Raw genomic sequence first — 18,698 nt, forward strand, 5'->3', positions numbered from 1 at the left:
CTCAGCCTTTATACGAATCTGATGATACCCAGACCTCAAATCAATTTTGCTAAACACACAAGCTCCAACCAGTTGATCCATCAAATTGTCAATCCTCGGAAGTGGATACTTGTTCTTAATCGTCACTTTATTCAGTTGTCTATAATCAACACATAATCTCATAGAACCTTCTTTCTTCTTGACCAATAGGACAGGTGCACCCCACGGCGACACACTATGACGAACAAACTTCTTCTCAAACAACTCTTCAAGTTGACTCTTCAACTCTTTCAACTCAGAAGAAGACATTCTATTGGGAGCCATCGATACAGGACTAGTTCCAGGAACTAAATTAATCGAAAACTCAACCTCACATTCCGGCGGTAAATCAGTTATATCTTCCGGAAATACCTCCGCAAACTCACAAACTATTGGCAATTCTTCAATCTTCCTCTTCTCACGAATATCCAAAGTTGCCAACAACATAAACAGCTCGATACAATTGGAACATCCAAGATAAGCAGACGCTTCTCCCCCACTTATTTCATTCCCAACCTGCAATGGAAATAAAACAAGCATCGACAGTGTTCTCACACACATGTCGCATACTAGGGAACAAACATAACTAAACAACCTGGCCGGACGGACCGACCTGCTCTGATACCACTAATGGTATTAGATAAACCAGACAAACAGTATCGATCGTGTCAGATACACAAATCAAATACAACGGAATTGAAAATCCTAACGACTATTGACCAACTGGTCGACCATGCTCTGATACCACTAATGTAACACCCCTTTTTCTACCCCAAATTACTTAACATACAATCAGAGTAAATAAGCACGCATATAAACAAAAGGGCGTCACATCGACGTTTTCAAAAACTAAAAGCTTTCAAAAACCAACATCATTCATCATCAATATACAATACACCTGGTCATTCAAAATAACACATTTCAATTATCATGAATATTCAATAATATGCGTTCGCAGCGGAAAATAATGAATACTCATGCATTTCATCAAATGATCCATGTCCCATACCATGATCATCTCTCAATAACCTCTTCAAAATAGACTAAAACCATAATCAGAATATTTGGCACTATGGCCTCTCAACAGCAATTGCAAATAAGCATGTTCACAAGTAATAACATAATACTTATCCAAATAGGATACGAGTTCAATACTACTAATCTACCCAGTGTTACATGACCAGAGCATTGACTCATTACCTAGTCTTCAAACTAAAATACGGAAACTCTCCGACTAATCTCGAGTGAGCTACCGTCCACTTACTTCAGCGATACTACTCCTGAGTATCTGCGCGATACCCATGTAAAGGTAACATTCAAACAGAAAGGGTGAGAATTCAAATCATTATGAAGAAGTATAATAAGGCACAATGATTAAATCAACAATTAAAGGAATTCATCACACTTCGTATAACCATGTAAATAATAATAACCAATATTTATTTCACATGTTTCACACATCCATCAAAACGTAAGGAGGATAATATTAAAATCCAATACTATCTTCCCAAAAATACACATAACTACAATTAACACAAAATCACATATTTTGCCAAGTTATTGAAGGTGAGAAAAACAAGAAAGGGGGGGTTTGAATTGTTTGAAAAATAAGCGCTTTTGCAAAATGAAATCACACAATGATTTTATACTGGTTCGCTTATAACACAAAGCTACTCCAGTCCACCCGGCCAAGGTGATTTCGCCTTCAACAAGGACTTAATCCACTAATCTTGAAAGATTACAAACAACCCCTAAGAGAAAAGAAAATCTCTTAGTCCTCTCAAGTCTACAGACTACAACAAGTCACTTGAGGAAATCAAATAAAAATAGATACAAGATGTGTAATCTAGAGTGCTTCTAAGAAAGCAAATATTACAAACTTAAGAACAAATTTTCACTTGATAAGCAAAAGCTTAGTGAAAATCTTTGAAGAACAAAGATGTTTTTCTTGAGCGTGATATAATTTCAGTATAGTTTTGGCTAGTGATTTCTTCATGTGTACTGAATGAGATTTCTTCTCTATTTATAGGAGTTGAAGTAGAGTTGAAGTAGCGTTGAATCTGTTGGATATTGAGATGTAATTACGCCATTCCATTAATAGCTTCTGCAGTGGACTTTTTCACTTGGAAGTGACTACTTACCACAATTAGTATCTTTTCTCTTGGAAGTGGAGATTAACGTCTCTTTCTAATTGAGGAAATCCATTTGCAGAACTTTAACTTGGCTTAAACGTTACTTCATCATGATTAACAATTCTGATTAGAGTCTTTGTGTATCTGGAGAAATTGGCTTCTGATGTTATTTCTTGAATGTTCAGACGGCGCTGATAACTTCAGAGTTTGCAGAAGACATTTGTTCAGAGTCAGAGCTTCTAGACTTTACTTCATGTTCAGATGCTTCTGATACTTTGTAGTTTTGTTCAGAGTCAGAGCTTCTTGAATGAGATTCCTCTTTTAGATACTTCTGATACTTGAGATTTTACATCTGATCTTGTTTTGCATCTGATGACATCATCAGATTTATTTCTTCTTTCTTTAGAACCCTGCACACTTAGAAACTTTTCGTTAGGGTACCACTTTTGGTTTCATCCTTTGTTATCATCAAAATCATGGAATCTATTGTAGAACTATTTTTGTTCTTACAGTTATGTACTCAAACATCACCAAATTCAATTACCATATCTCATACACACATCACAATCACACCAATGCATACACTCAATTATCACATGACTCTAATGTGAATCAATGCAAGACATGTGACTCTATGCATGTGGTACCGCAATGTGAACCCAATGTTTCACCGCTTTCCGATTCAATATCTAGAATCCAAGCCACACTTTCGATCCGGACAAGATCCAAGCCACTACTACGCCTATTTCCAATTAAGGATCAACGTATGCTACATCTACCACGCCTATTTCCAATTAAGGATCAACATGTGCTACATCTACCACGCCTATTTCTAATTAAGGATCAACATGTGCTACATCTACCACGCCTATTTCCAATTAAGGATCAACGTGTGCTACATCTACCACGCCAATTTCCAATTAAGGATCAACGTGTGCTACCATGTGAACCCACAGTTTCACCGCTTCCACCATGAAGTCGACCATGCCATGAATGAATGTACAAATACCAATACATATGCAATTAAGACCATCTCTACCATCTTAACATTCCACATATCACCATAATTCAACTCTATGAATTATCCACCAATGGTACACATACACATTCATAACAAATACACCATTCACATAACATGCAATTAAATAACAAATACATCATTCACATAATGTGCAATTAAGATCATCTCTACCATCTTAATCATTCCACATATCACCATAATCCAACTCTATGGATTATCCACCAATGATACACATACACATTCATAACAATATATCATTCACAAATATAGGCTAATTATCAAATATGTACACATAGATTTCATCCCAAAACGAATACAACACTTAAATCTCAATTTTCCACTTTTCAAACAGTGGTAACCGGTTAACTCTCGGTGAGTAACCGGTTACTGTAAAACAGAATTACCAGATTGTTAAGCAAGTAACCGGTTAACGCTCGGTGAGTAACCGGTTACTGTAAAACAGAATGCAGAATTTTCTGCATTTTTCATCGTTTGAGGACTTTCGGACCTCCGATTTCGATTCCGTAAAAAGCTACACGTTCAGAAAATTATGACCCATACAATACTATAAGTACATAGCATTAATTTACAGTTTTAACACAATCAAATCACCATAAATCGAGAATGTTCATCAAGACCTAACAATTCCAAAACCATGCAAATTAAGGATTTTAACCTAAACATGCTTCTACCCATTGACCCGATCATACTAACCCATAATAACAAGGATTCCCCCCTTACCTCTTCAATTTTCTGGAAACCCTAGCTCCTCTTTTGTTCTTCCCCTCTTCTCCTTACTTTTCCTCTTCTCTTTCTCTATTGCCTCAAATGATCAAATGAATCCTAATTCTCACTCCCTTCCCCTCTTATATACTAGTATTCTATTTGGGCTTAAAACATGATACTTCTAATTTAATTAATAGGCCCAATAAGACCTAATATTTAAATATCTCTAATTAGTTCAATTAAATTAAACTAACACAATAAACCCACCAAGCTAATTAATATAATCAATTATTCAATTATATCTCATATCAACCAAATAATTAATTAACACACCAAATTAATTAATATAATCAATTATTATACTACTTAACAACCAATTAATTAATTAACACTCCAAATAAATAAAATAAAATATAATAATAATAGTATAATAAATAAATACTAAAATTAGGTTGTTACAATATGGATCAAGCACCCTTTCTCCTGTACTGAATGCAGATTCAGAAGCCACTGTGCTTATAGGTATAACCATCACGTCTCTTGCAATGTTTGAAAGGATGGGATATCAACCAGAGTTCACTTTCCACCACTCTAGAACATGTATCTCCATGTTATACTTTAACTTCTCTCAAAGATAAGTAGTTAACTCATTATCTGCATCGTCACACCCTTCTGAAAGATAGAACTCAACAGTTCCATAAGGATCACTAACACCACCAAAAACTTGCAACTCATCTGAATTACCTTGAGGAGGCATAAATCCAACACAATATTCCTCATAAATAGATTTCAAGCTAGACTCTAAATTTGCTTTCAAGGCGTCAACATCATCCTTATTATAATATCGCCTTACCATCCAATCGACCAATCTAATCTTGCACCTAGGGTCGAATACTAGAGCAATCGACAACAACATGTTAAGCTTCTCATGATTTCCCTAATATTTATCATATTTCTTCTTCATTTTTTGAGCTACTGAATATATATGCTCATCTTCAGACGCACACATATGCACAATGCTCTTTCTGAAGGAGAAGAGCAATCCAAAACGCAACGGAATTTAAAATTTCTCCTTTAGTGATCCTTATGAATGGGCATGATCAGTGATAAAATCATTACCTCTTGTGGCGATTGTAACCTTTGATGCATATCTACGGAGCGATCATGAACGTTGAACGATGACAACGCCTCTACTCAGTCCACACGAACGGATTCCTTCAATCTCAGTGCTAGCTGCTACGAATAAAGGCTTTGAGTGAGAGAGAGAGAGAGAGAGAGAAAGGAAATTGCAACTACACCAATCCTTCTACACAAGGGTTCTATTTATAGAACCACTTGTATGGACTGCAAGCTAAAAAAGCCCACTCAAGTGTATATGACCCATATCTTATAATATGCCAAAATCACTTAAGCGCGTGGTACCTTACCATATTTCGTATTCTACTTAAGTATACCGTACCTTGCGATATTCTACAATTCACTTAAGTGCACCGTACATTACGCTATTCCTTAGTTACTCTATCTCTCATCAATCCGCCCTTTTGTGTGTGGCCCTGTAGGTTTTCGCGACATTGGCAATTATATTAAATCGCGTATTTAACATAATAAACAGTACTAGGGAGTTCAGAAGTTCTTACCAGAGCTTTCCAAGTAATTAGGTTTCTGAAAACTTTCTGCAAATGCTTAACTTTAAAGTTAGAGTTATTTAATCAGAGCTATTATTTAATCAGAGCTATTTATATCAGAACTATTTCTATAATTGTTGCAGAATGCTTAAGGTTTTAGACATAATTTTCATCAGAGCTATTTAATAATTTCTCCCCCTTTTTGGCATAATCAAAAAGGCATAAAAATAAAAAGAATAATAGAGAGAAAAACACTTCATTAAAAAGCACAAAGGCAAACAGCAGTCAAAAACAACAGATTCAAAGAAATATCAGAGCTAAAAAAGAAAAGACAGAAGCAAAAAAAAAAAAAACACTAGGCAAACAAAAGAAATCCTAAGTGCCTAAGGGTTTGGAGGAGGAGGAAGTCTCTGTAGTAGCATGGCAAACATATTCTGGAGATTTTCATTCAGAGCGTCTTGCTTGTCCATCCTTGCCCGGAGCTCACTCTGATCTTGCTTGATCTCTTTCTGATCTTGCTTGATCTCCTTCAGAGTGTTAAGAATCAGAGGGATCGCAGAGGAAGACTCCCCCTGAATCAGAGCCTGCTGAGTTTCAGCTTCAGCAGCAGCTTGGGCTTCTGCATCTGCCTTAGCCTTGGCTTCAGCTTCCTGAATTCTCAGAAGTTCTGCTTCCTTTGCCAGGCGTTCTTCTTCCAATCTCTTAGCTTCTTCTTCTGCTTCCTTAGCCAACCTTTCTTCTTCCAATCTCTTAGCCTCAGCTTCTCTAGCCAGTCTCTCTTCCTCTAACCTTCTGGCCTCAGCTTCTCTAGCCAGTCTCTCTTGAAGTCTTTCCTCAGAGTCTCTGATGTAGCCATTTCTGACTTGTTCAGAGATACTCTTCAGCCTATAAGACTCAGAGGTCATCCAACTAATAACTCTGTTCCAGTGTGTCCTAACAGATTTAGGATCATCACTGACTTCAGAATTTTTAGCCAGAGACTTGATCTTCTGGACTGAGGATTCTGCAACCTGAATAATGGCCTCCTCAAGGGTAGGTGTGATAATTTTAGGTTCAGGTTCAGGTGAAAGAGGTGGAGAGTTTTGAGGGCTGAGATTTAGAGGTTGAGGTTCAGTTTCTGGTTCTGGCTGGGGTTCAGATTCTGCTTCTGGTTGAAGTTCAGAATCTTGGTCTGGTTGAAGACTGGGGGATGAAGCATAGAGTGGGTTTACATCTAATGGGTCAGAGTCTGGGCTAGGTACAGCGGGAATTAATGGTGGAGTGATATAAGGTTCAGATGGGCGAATTACAGATGGTTGAGTTTCAGAGGGTGTGGTGGTTGTTTGTGGTGGAATAGAAGTTCGGAGGGGAGAGGTTACTTCAGTTTGTGTTTGAGTTTGTGGGGCGAAATTTTTAGCATAAATTTCAGCTATTGTTGGGGAGTTTGGGTCAGAGTGTTCTTGATCAGAGGACTCATGATCAGAGAACTCTTGGTCAGAAGAAGGTGAGAGGTAAGGGGGTGATTCATAATCAGAGGATGATGAAGAACTGTGGTGATATAGTTGATTAGGGTCAGAGGTTGTTGTAAAAGTACGGGCAATTTTTAGAACAGGTGGAGGTTGAGAGGTTCTGATGGTAGATGGTGGTATTTCAGCGGTGGTATATATTGGTTGAGAGGAGAGAGGGTTAGAGGAAGCCATTACAGATTCAGAAGAGACAGGAGGAATGGACTTACCAGAGGAGACATTCAGAGGTGCTGAAGCTTTGGTGCCAGAGGTTTCTCCAATTCTGGCTTTCTTTGCCTTCCTTGCTTCCTCAGCTATCTTCTTCTCAGAAAGGCCTCTTTTGTATCTGACCAGATCTTCTACAGAATCCAGACAGTCTTCTAGGCGAAAATCAGAGATATCAATGCCTTCATCCAGACGATCCTGAAGGTAGATAGCAATGGCATCTCTGGGTTCGTTCTTGAAGAACCTTTCAAGGCCATGAGGCATCTTCCTCTGATCCTTCAGAGCTTCCCAGGTCACATTCATAGTGGGCTTGACTCTGATGTCCTTGATGATTCCCATACTCCTCAGATTTCTGGCATTCAGAGGCTTTCCAACGTCAATTGCCAGATCATCCATACATCTGGTCTTCTCCAGAGCATCTACCAGCCCATGCTCAATGAAGATGTCAGAGAGCAATCTTCCCAGAGGAATGTAGGATCTGGGCTTCATATTATTCCTTGTTTCTCTGACTGAATCCCTCAGATATCTGAAGAGAAGAACAGGGAGGTTGATTGGAATGCCCTTCTGAATACAGTAGAGGATGCACTTCTGATCAGCATTTATATAATCTGAAGAGTTGGAGGCTGGACGATGATGGATTGTTCCCAGAATAATCTTCAGCCAAACTCGGAGGTTCTGATGAAGCTCCTTGTTCTTAGATGGGTTTCCTTCAACGTTTGCTTTGAAGATAGTAGGGTTAATGACTTCTGTAATGCGCTTGGACCTTGGAGGAATGTTGTAAATCCTTTTACCTCCAGCTTTCTCCATATTCAGCAAAGAAGCAATAGACGCTTCTGTGATAATGATCTTCACACCCAGAACAAAAGAAACGATGAACTCATCATCAGCATCTGCACATCTCCAGAATTCTTTCACCAGAAGAGGATAGATTGGACCATACAATCTGTTGAAGTAGGTTTCCCAACCTTGCTTGCGAAGATCTTCAGTTAAATCAACGCCATTTCTTTTCAAATTTTCAAAATCCACCAGCGATTCACATAGTACATCCAAACCTTCAAAGGGAGTAGAAAGATGAATGTGTTGTTCACGTTCCAAAATGTGAGGTTCTTTGTAAACTGGGGTTGTGGTAACATCTACAACCATGGGTGTTTGAGTGTTTGAGGTTTGGGGGTTAGAAGCAGCTTCCATTTGTTGGGAGAAGTTAAAAACAGCTTGTTCTTGAGGATTCATGATGAAGATTGATGAAGAAGATGAAGAACTGAGAAGGTTGCAGAGAAAACTTCGAGAGAGGGTTTAGGGTTTAAGAGTGAGTGAGAGTGATAAGTGTGTGAAATGTGAGAAAAGTGTTTATATACTAAGGGTAAAAACACATGCAAAACGACACACATACCAGCGTTAGCACAAAAACCAAAATAGCACGTTTGGGGGAAAAAATGATTACAGCTCATTAATGAATGTCTAATCCCAACAGTAAGCACACTGCTCAAGGAGATTTCAAGCGTTCTGACCTTTGATTTCTTTTGACAGCTGTCTAGAAGTTCTAAGGTTAGACGCATGTTCCCCACGTGTTGATGTTTCTGATCTTCAGGAATACCAAGAGATTGGTTCTGAAGATTTCTAACTCAGATATCTTCTTAACTTGGTAGAAGTATCAGAGTCAGAGGCAGAAGTGTATTTGTTTTTATCAGATTCTCATTTTACATGTTCAGAGCCAAATTTTACTCAGGGCAATTTTTAATGTTCAGATTTTCTAATATAAAGCGAAATCTATCTTCAGCCAGAGGCTTAGTAAAGATATCTGCCCATTGATGTTCTGTATCAATGAACTTCAGCGTTACTATTCCTTTCTGAACATAGTCTCTAATAAAATGATGTTTAATTTCTATGTGTTTGGCTCTGGAATGCAAAATGGGATTCTTACTCAAACAAATAGCAGCAGTATTATCACAAAGGATAGGAATGTTACTCTCAAAGATTTGTAGATCTTCTAGCTGATGTTTCATCCAGAGCATCTGAGTTGTGCACAGTGATGCTGAGATGTATTCTGCTTCTGCAGTTGATAGAGCAATTGTTGACTGTCTTTTGCTAGCCCAGGAGATTAAGTTGTTTCCCAGAAGCTGGCAATTTCCAGATGTACTTTTTCGTTCTATTCTATCTCCTGCATAATCTGCATCACAATAACCAGAAAGCCTATACTCTGATGTTTTCTCATACATCAGGCCCAGGTTAGGGGTTCCTTTCAGATACTTAAGAATTCTCTTAACAGCTGTTAAATGAGATTCTCTAGGATCTGATTGGAATCTGGCACAAAGACAGACGCTAAAGAGAATATCAGGACGAGTAGCAGTCAGATAGAGAAGAGAGCCTATCATACCTCGATAGAGCTTCTGACAAACCTTGTTGCTTACCTCTTCCTTCTCCAGAATGCAAGTTGGATGCATGGGAGTCTTTGCAGAATTGCATTCAGACATATCAAACTTCTTTAGAACGTCTTTAATGTACTTGCTTTGATGAATGTACGTGACTTCTGGAGTTTGATTGATTTGAATTCCCAGAAAGAACTTTAGTTCTTGCATTAGACTCATTTCAAATTCTGCCTGCATTAACTTAGAAAATTCTTGGCAAACAGAAATATTAGCAGAACCAAAAATAATGTCATCAACATAAATTTGGCATATCATGAGATCATTTTTATGATTTTTACAGAAGAGTGTAGAATCAACTTTCCCTCTGATAAAATTTTGTTCCAGAAGAAAATTACTTAAGCGTTCATACCAAGCTCTGGGAGCTTGTTTAAGTCCATATAAGGATTTCTTAAGTTTGAAAACATGTTCTGGAAAATTTGAGTTTTCAAAACCAGGAGGTTGATTTACATACACTTCTTCTGAAATATAACCATTTAGAAATGCACTCTTGACATCCATTTGGTATAATTTTATAGAGTGATTAATAGCAAATGATACAAGAAGACGAATAGACTCTAACCTTGCGACTGGAGCAAAAGTTTCATTATAATCAATACCTTCTTGTTGACTATAACCTTGAGCTACCAGTCGTGCTTTGTTTCTGACAACTTCTCCTTTCTCGTTCAGTTTGTTTCTGAAAACCCATCTGGTTCCAATGACATGAGTGCCTCTGGGTTTAGGAACAAGATCCCAGACATCATTCTTGGAGAATTGATCTAACTCTTCTTGCATAGCTGCCACCCAATCGTTATCTTGAAGAGCTTCATCACAGGACGTAGGCTCAATCAGAGACACTAGTCCCAGAGGAATATCTTCAGAAGTTCTGAAGGTAGATCTGGTTCTAACAGGTTCATCTTTGTTTCCCAGAATCAAATCTTCAGATACGTTGCTACGACTCTTGACTTTTCTTGGAATTTCTGGAGATTTAATTTCTTCAGAGTCTGGAGTGACAGTTGCTTCTGGAGTTTTCTCAGATTCTACCAGAGTGATCTCTAAATCTGTAAACTTTTCAACTAGCTTTGACTTTTCAGGGTCAAGCTTATCATCAAATCTAACATGGATTGATTCCTCCACAATTTTGGTTTCTGTGTTGTATACTCTATAGCCTTTAGAGCGTTCTGAGTATCCTAACATAATACCTTTCTGTGCTTTGGAATCAAACTTGTTCAGATGTTCTTTAGTATTTAATATAAAGCAAATGCATCCAAAAGGATGAAAATATGAAATGTTGGGTTTTCTTCCCTTACACAGTTCATAGGGAGTCTTATCCAGAATAGGTCTAATAGAGATTCTATTCTGAATGTAACACGCTGTATTTACAGCTTCTGCCCAAAAGTGCTTTGCTACATTTGTTTCATTGATCATGGTTCTGGCCATTTCTTGGAGTGTCCTATTCTTCCTCTCTACAACTCCATTTTGTTGTGGAGTTCTAGGGCAGGAGAAATCATGGGATATTCCATTAGAATCAAATAGTTCTTCAAAATCTTTATTTTCAAATTCTCCACCATGATCACTTCTGACTCTAACAATTTTAGAGTCAAATTCTTTTTGCACTTTAGAACAGAAACTGGTGAATACAGAGTGAGACTCACTCTTGTGCCTTAGGAATTTTACCCATGTCCAGCGGCTGTAATCATCAACGATTACAAGTCCATACTTCTTTCCATTAACTGATGCTGTTTTCACAGGACCAAATAAGTCAATGTGAAGAAGCTCCAGAGGCTTGGAGGTAGAAACAACATTTTTCCTTTTAAAAGATGTTTTTGAAAACTTTCCTTTCTGACAAGCTTCACACAGAGCATCTGAAGAAAACTTCAGTTTAGGTAAACCTCTGACTAACTCAAGTTTAGTTAGCTGAGAAAGTTTTCTCATGCTAATGTGGCCTAAGCGTCTATGCCATACCCATTGCTCTTCGTGAACTGACATTAAACATTTAACATTTTGATCTTTTAAATCAGAAAGATTTATTTTATAAATGTTGTTTTTCCTCTTGCCTGTGAAAAGGACAGAGCCATCGTTCTGATTAATGGCTTTACACGTTTTTTGATTAAAGATTACATCATAACCGTTATCACTTAATTGACTTATGGATAACAAGTTATGCATTAATCCTTCTACATAAAGAACATCAGATATAGAGGGAAGAGTACCATTACCAATAGTTCCGGAGCCTCTGATCCTTCCTTTCTGATCTCCTCCGAAGCCTACAAAGCCAGCGTCTTTAAGTTCCAGGCTTTGGAACATAGACTTTCTTCCCGTCATATGTCGCGAGCATCCAGAGTCCAGGTACCATGACTGGTGTCTGAACTTTGCTGCATAGGATATCTGCAACATAGATAATCTTATCTTTCGGTACCCAGAATCTCTTGGGTCCTTTCAGATTAGTTTTCCCAGAGTTTCTTACAACTTTGGGTCTTCTAGCATTTTTAAATTTGTGTTCTTGTGTGTGTGTATAGTGGTATGAAAAAGGTGATTTAATTTGGTTACTGGTAGAAGTTTTATCAGAATCAGAATCATACCCAATTCCCCTTTTATTATTCTGACCTACTCCATAAATCATGGATGCCATAATACTCCTATTTATCCCATTCTTCAGAAATTGTTGAAAGGCTTCTTCATATTTATAAATAATTTCATTTGAAGTTTGTGGTGCTTGAGACAACACTTCTTCTAATTTTAAGCTTTTTGTTTTAGCTCCATCTCTTTCTAACGTTAAAGATTTGATTGTATCTTCATGTGCTAGAATTGTTGTCTCAAGTTCACTACATTCTTCAGATTTTGCTTTAAGAAGGCCTTTAATACTTTTAACTTTTTGTTTTAATTTCTGAAGAGAGGTAAGAGTTTCTGATAAACATGATTCTAAGTCAGATCTAGAAAGTTCAGAAAATACCTCTTCAGATTCTTCATCTGAGCTGCTGGATGTGGTAACCATAAATGCTACGTTGGCTTGTTCATCAGAGTCAGATTCTGATGATCCTGATTCACTATCGTCCCAGGTGGCCATTAATCCCTTCTTTGTTCTGAAGGCATTTTTCTTGAAGCTTTCTTTCTTAGAGTCATCTTTCTTCAGCTTGGGGCATTCATTTCTGTAATGACCTGTTTCTTTACATTCAAAACAGGTAATATCTTTATTAGGTTTACCTTTTGAAGTTGACTCTGATCTATCCCTTCTGGGTCTTGATCTTCTGAAGTTGTTGTTGTTCCTTCTTTTCCAGAGTTGCTTAACTCTTCTGGTTAGTAAGGACAGTTCTTCTTCATCATCAGAGTCTTCAGGTTCAGAGTCGTCAGTATCTGCAGTTTCGGCCTGGAGAGCTTTGATTCTGTCTGACTTCCGTCTTTCAGATCTGGACTTCAGCGCCACTGACTTGTTTCTTTTCTGAGGCTCATCCTCCTCTAGTTCTATCTCATGACTTCTGAGAGAGCTAACAAGTTCTTCAAGGCTGATGTTGTTCAGATCCTTTGATAACTTCAGAGCAGTAACCATTGGTCTCCATTTCTTTGGCAGACTTCTGACAATCTTCTTAACATGATCTGCAGTAGTATATCCTTTGTCTAGCACTTTAAGACCTGCAATAAGAGTTTGGAATCTGGAAAACATAGCTTCTATAGCTTCGTCATCTTCCATCTTGAAGGCTTCATATTTCTGGATCAACGCCAGAGCCTTCGTCTCCTTGACTTGGGAGTTTCCTTCATGGGTCATCTTCAGAGAGTCAAGTATATCTTTAGCCGTCTCTCTGTTGGTGATCTTTTCGTATTCGTTGTATGATATAGCATTTAGAAGTATTGTTCTGGCCTTGTGATGATTTTTGAACTCACGTTTTTGATCTTCTGACATTTTGCTTCTGGGAACTTCAGCTCCATTTAAGGTTGGAGGTTTGTATCCATCTGTGACAATGTCCCAGAGGTCAGCATCATAACCAAGAAAGAAACTTTCGATTCTATCTTTCCAGTAATCAAACTTTTCTCCATCAAAAACAGGAGGCTTGGCATTGTAAGAATCTTTCTCATTTGAGTGGGCCATTTGTTTTTCTCGCACTGGATCTCTCTACACGGTTAAGTGTTTGATTTGAAAATCAATAACAGAGCCGGAGCTCTGATACCAATTGAAGGTGAGAAAAACAAGAAAGGGGGGGTTTGAATTGTTTGAAAAATAAGCGCTTTTGCAAAATGAAATCACACAATGATTTTATACTGGTTCGCTTATAACACAAAGCTACTCCAGTCCACCCGGCCAAGGTGATTTCGCCTTCAACAAGGACTTAATCCACTAATCTTGAAAGATTACAAACAACCCCTAAGAGAAAAGAAAATCTCTTAGTCCTCTCAAGTCTACAGACTACAACAAGTCACTTGAGGAAATCAAATAAAAATAGATACAAGATGTGTAATCTAGAGTGCTTCTAAGAAAGCAAATATTACAAACTTAAGAACAAATTTTCACTTGATAAGCAAAAGCTTAGTGAAAATCTTTGAAGAACAAAGATGTTTTTCTTGAGCGTGATATAATTTCAGTATAGTTTTGGCTAGTGATTTCTTCATGTGTACTGAATGAGATTTCTTCTCTATTTATAGGAGTTGAAGTAGAGTTGAAGTAGCGTTGAATCTGTTGGATATTGAGATGTAATTACGCCATTCCATTAATAGCTTCTGCAGTGGACTTTTTCACTTGGAAGTGACTACTTACCACAATTAGTATCTTTTCTCTTGGAAGTGGAGATTAACGTCTCTTTCTAATTGAGGAAATCCATTTGCAGAACTTTAACTTGGCTTAAACGTTACTTCATCATGATTAACAATTCTGATTAGAGTCTTTGTGTATCTGGAGAAATTGGCTTCTGATGTTATTTCTTGAATGTTCAGACGGCGCTGATAACTTCAGAGTTTGCAGAAGACATTTGTTCAGAGTCAGAGCTTCTAGACTTTACTTCATGTTCAGATGCTTCTGATACTTTGTAGTTTTGTTCAGAGTCAGAGCTTCTTGAATGAGATTCCTCTTTTAGATACTTCTGATACTTGAGATTTTACATCTGATCTTGTTTTGCATCTGATGACATCATCAGATTTATTTCTTCTTTCTTTAGAACCCTGCACACTTAGAAACTTTTCGTTAGGGTACCACTTTTGGTTTCATCCTTTGTTATCATCAAAATCATGGAATCTATTGTAGAACTATTTTTGTTCTTACAGTTATGTACTCAAACATCACCAAATTCAATTACCATATCTCATACACACATCACAATCACACCAATGCATACACTCAATTATCACATGACTCTAATGTGAATCAATGCAAGACATGTGACTCTATGCATGTGGTACCGCAATGTGAACCCAATGTTTCACCGCTTTCCGATTCAATATCTAGAATCCAAGCCACACTTTCGATCCGGACAAGATCCAAGCCACTACTACGCCTATTTCCAATTAAGGATCAACGTATGCTACATCTACCACGCCTATTTCCAATTAAGGATCAACATGTGCTACATCTACCACGCCTATTTCTAATTAAGGATCAACATGTGCTACATCTACCACGCCTATTTCCAATTAAGGATCAACGTGTGCTACATCTACCACGCCAATTTCCAATTAAGGATCAACGTGTGCTACCATGTGAACCCACAGTTTCACCGCTTCCACCATGAAGTCGACCATGCCATGAATGAATGTACAAATACCAATACATATGCAATTAAGACCATCTCTACCATCTTAACATTCCACATATCACCATAATTCAACTCTATGAATTATCCACCAATGGTACACATACACATTCATAACAAATACACCATTCACATAACATGCAATTAAATAACAAATACATCATTCACATAATGTGCAATTAAGATCATCTCTACCATCTTAATCATTCCACATATCACCATAATCCAACTCTATGGATTATCCACCAATGATACACATACACATTCATAACAATATATCATTCACAAATATAGGCTAATTATCAAATATGTACACATAGATTTCATCCCAAAACGAATACAACACTTAAATCTCAATTTTCCACTTTTCAAACAGTGGTAACCGGTTAACTCTCGGTGAGTAACCGGTTACTGTAAAACAGAATTACCAGATTGTTAAGCAAGTAACCGGTTAACGCTCGGTGAGTAACCGGTTACTGTAAAACAGAATGCAGAATTTTCTGCATTTTTCATCGTTTGAGGACTTTCGGACCTCCGATTTCGATTCCGTAAAAAGCTACACGTTCAGAAAATTATGACCCATACAATACTATAAGTACATAGCATTAATTTACAGTTTTAACACAATCAAATCACCATAAATCGAGAATGTTCATCAAGACCTAACAATTCCAAAACCATGCAAATTAAGGATTTTAACCTAAACATGCTTCTACCCATTGACCCGATCATACTAACCCATAATAACAAGGATTCCCCCCTTACCTCTTCAATTTTCTGGAAACCCTAGCTCCTCTTTTGTTCTTCCCCTCTTCTCCTTACTTTTCCTCTTCTCTTTCTCTATTGCCTCAAATGATCAAATGAATCCTAATTCTCACTCCCTTCCCCTCTTATATACTAGTATTCTATTTGGGCTTAAAACATGATACTTCTAATTTAATTAATAGGCCCAATAAGACCTAATATTTAAATATCTCTAATTAGTTCAATTAAATTAAACTAACACAATAAACCCACCAAGCTAATTAATATAATCAATTATTCAATTATATCTCATATCAACCAAATAATTAATTAACACACCAAATTAATTAATATAATCAATTATTATACTACTTAACAACCAATTAATTAATTAACACTCCAAATAAATAAAATAAAATATAATAATAATAGTATAATAAATAAATACTAAAATTAGGTTGTTACAATATGGATCAAGCACCCTTTCTCCTGTACTGAATGCAGATTCAGAAGCCACTGTGCTTATAGGTATAACCATCACGTCTCTTGCAATGTTTGAAAGGATGGGATATCAACCAGAGTTCACTTTCCACCACTCTAGAACATGTATCTCCATGTTATACTTTAACTTCTCTCAAAGATAAGTAGTTAACTCATTATCTGCATCGTCACACCCTTCTGAAAGATAGAACTCAACAGTTCCATAAGGATCACTAACACCACCAAAAACTTGCAACTCATCTGAATTACCTTGAGGAGGCATAAATCCAACACAATATTCCTCATAAATAGATTTCAAGCTAGACTCTAAATTTGCTTTCAAGGCGTCAACATCATCCTTATTATAATATCGCCTTACCATCCAATCGACCAATCTAATCTTGCACCTAGGGTCGAATACTAGAGCAATCGACAACAACATGTTAAGCTTCTCATGATTTCCCTAATATTTATCATATTTCTTCTTCATTTTTTGAGCTACTGAATATATATGCTCATCTTCAGACGCACACATATGCACAATGCTCTTTCTGAAGGAGAAGAGCAATCCAAAACGCAACGGAATTTAAAATTTCTCCTTTAGTGATCCTTATGAATGGGCATGATCAGTGATAAAATCATTACCTCTTGTGGCGATTGTAACCTTTGATGCATATCTACGGAGCGATCATGAACGTTGAACGATGACAACGCCTCTACTCAGTCCACACGAACGGATTCCTTCAATCTCAGTGCTAGCTGCTACGAATAAAGGCTTTGAGTGAGAGAGAGAGAGAGAGAGAGAAAGGAAATTGCAACTACACCAATCCTTCTACACAAGGGTTCTATTTATAGAACCACTTGTATGGACTGCAAGCTAAAAAAGCCCACTCAAGTGTATATGACCCATATCTTATAATATGCCAAAATCACTTAAGCGCGTGGTACCTTACCATATTTCGTATTCTACTTAAGTATACCGTACCTTGCGATATTCTACAATTCACTTAAGTGCACCGTACATTACGCTATTCCTTAGTTACTCTATCTCTCATCAATCCGCCCTTTTGTGTGTGGCCCTGTAGGTTTTCGCGACATTGGCAATTATATTAAATCGCGTATTTAACATAATAAACAGTGAGCGGTATCTAGCAACACATCACTGCTATCCAAGACATGAAAATGTCATGTGATCTGGCAAATCCTTTTGTGATAATACTTATGTGTACAATTACCCTTTTTCCCTTATGTCTATATTGAACACAAGGCATAGACCGTGTCATCCTTGTCCAGTTCAATATTGGGCCCATAGACATTTATCCTGTTACGCAGGATGGGCAAATTCCATATAGGTCACTCATGTCCCTTAGCATGCTTCGTGGAGTACCCATCAACTGTCTTTATGGTCATCCAGTTACGTTCAATGTTTGATCAGTAATAAGGCACTTGACTCTACATCTAAGGTCCATAGTGGTTTCAGGTCGAAGGGTGGTATACACCATCATCACCATGAGAATAACTTATGACACTTTGCGTAACATTCTATATAGTATTCTCATAGCGGGTCAATCCAGTATAAATATTACTCTTAATATTCATACATATGTTTAAGACTTGATAACTCCTTATCCATGATCCATGAGATGTGATCATCAGTCTATATACATAATAGTCTTAATGCTTTAATGTTATCCCACTTCACAATAAAGCTTGACAATGGATACTTTAATAATAGTGTCGTTATGTTTAATGTGATCTCATGATTAAGTCACACTTGATACATTAAACGGACTATCTATTCTAGGGACTTTATTAGACAAACATAATAAAGAAAAAGCCTTTTATTATTAATAAATAATTCGATACAAGTATCAAAAGTATTGGCCTCTAGGGCTTACACCAACAATCTTCCACTAGCACAAGAGCCAATCAAGCATACCCCTAATGTCCATAGATCTAGTATGACCATCATGCTTCTACTGTGCAAGAAGCTTTGTCAGTGGGTCAACAATATTGTCAAGTGTAGGTACTCTGCATATTTTCACATCTCCTCTATCTATTATCTCTTGAATGAGGTGATAACGCCTATGTATGTGTTTGGATCGT

The sequence above is a fragment of the Lathyrus oleraceus genome, chromosome 4 (genome assembly GCF_024323335.1).
Source record: "Lathyrus oleraceus cultivar Zhongwan6 chromosome 4, CAAS_Psat_ZW6_1.0, whole genome shotgun sequence".
Taxonomy (NCBI): domain Eukaryota; kingdom Viridiplantae; phylum Streptophyta; class Magnoliopsida; order Fabales; family Fabaceae; genus Lathyrus; species Lathyrus oleraceus.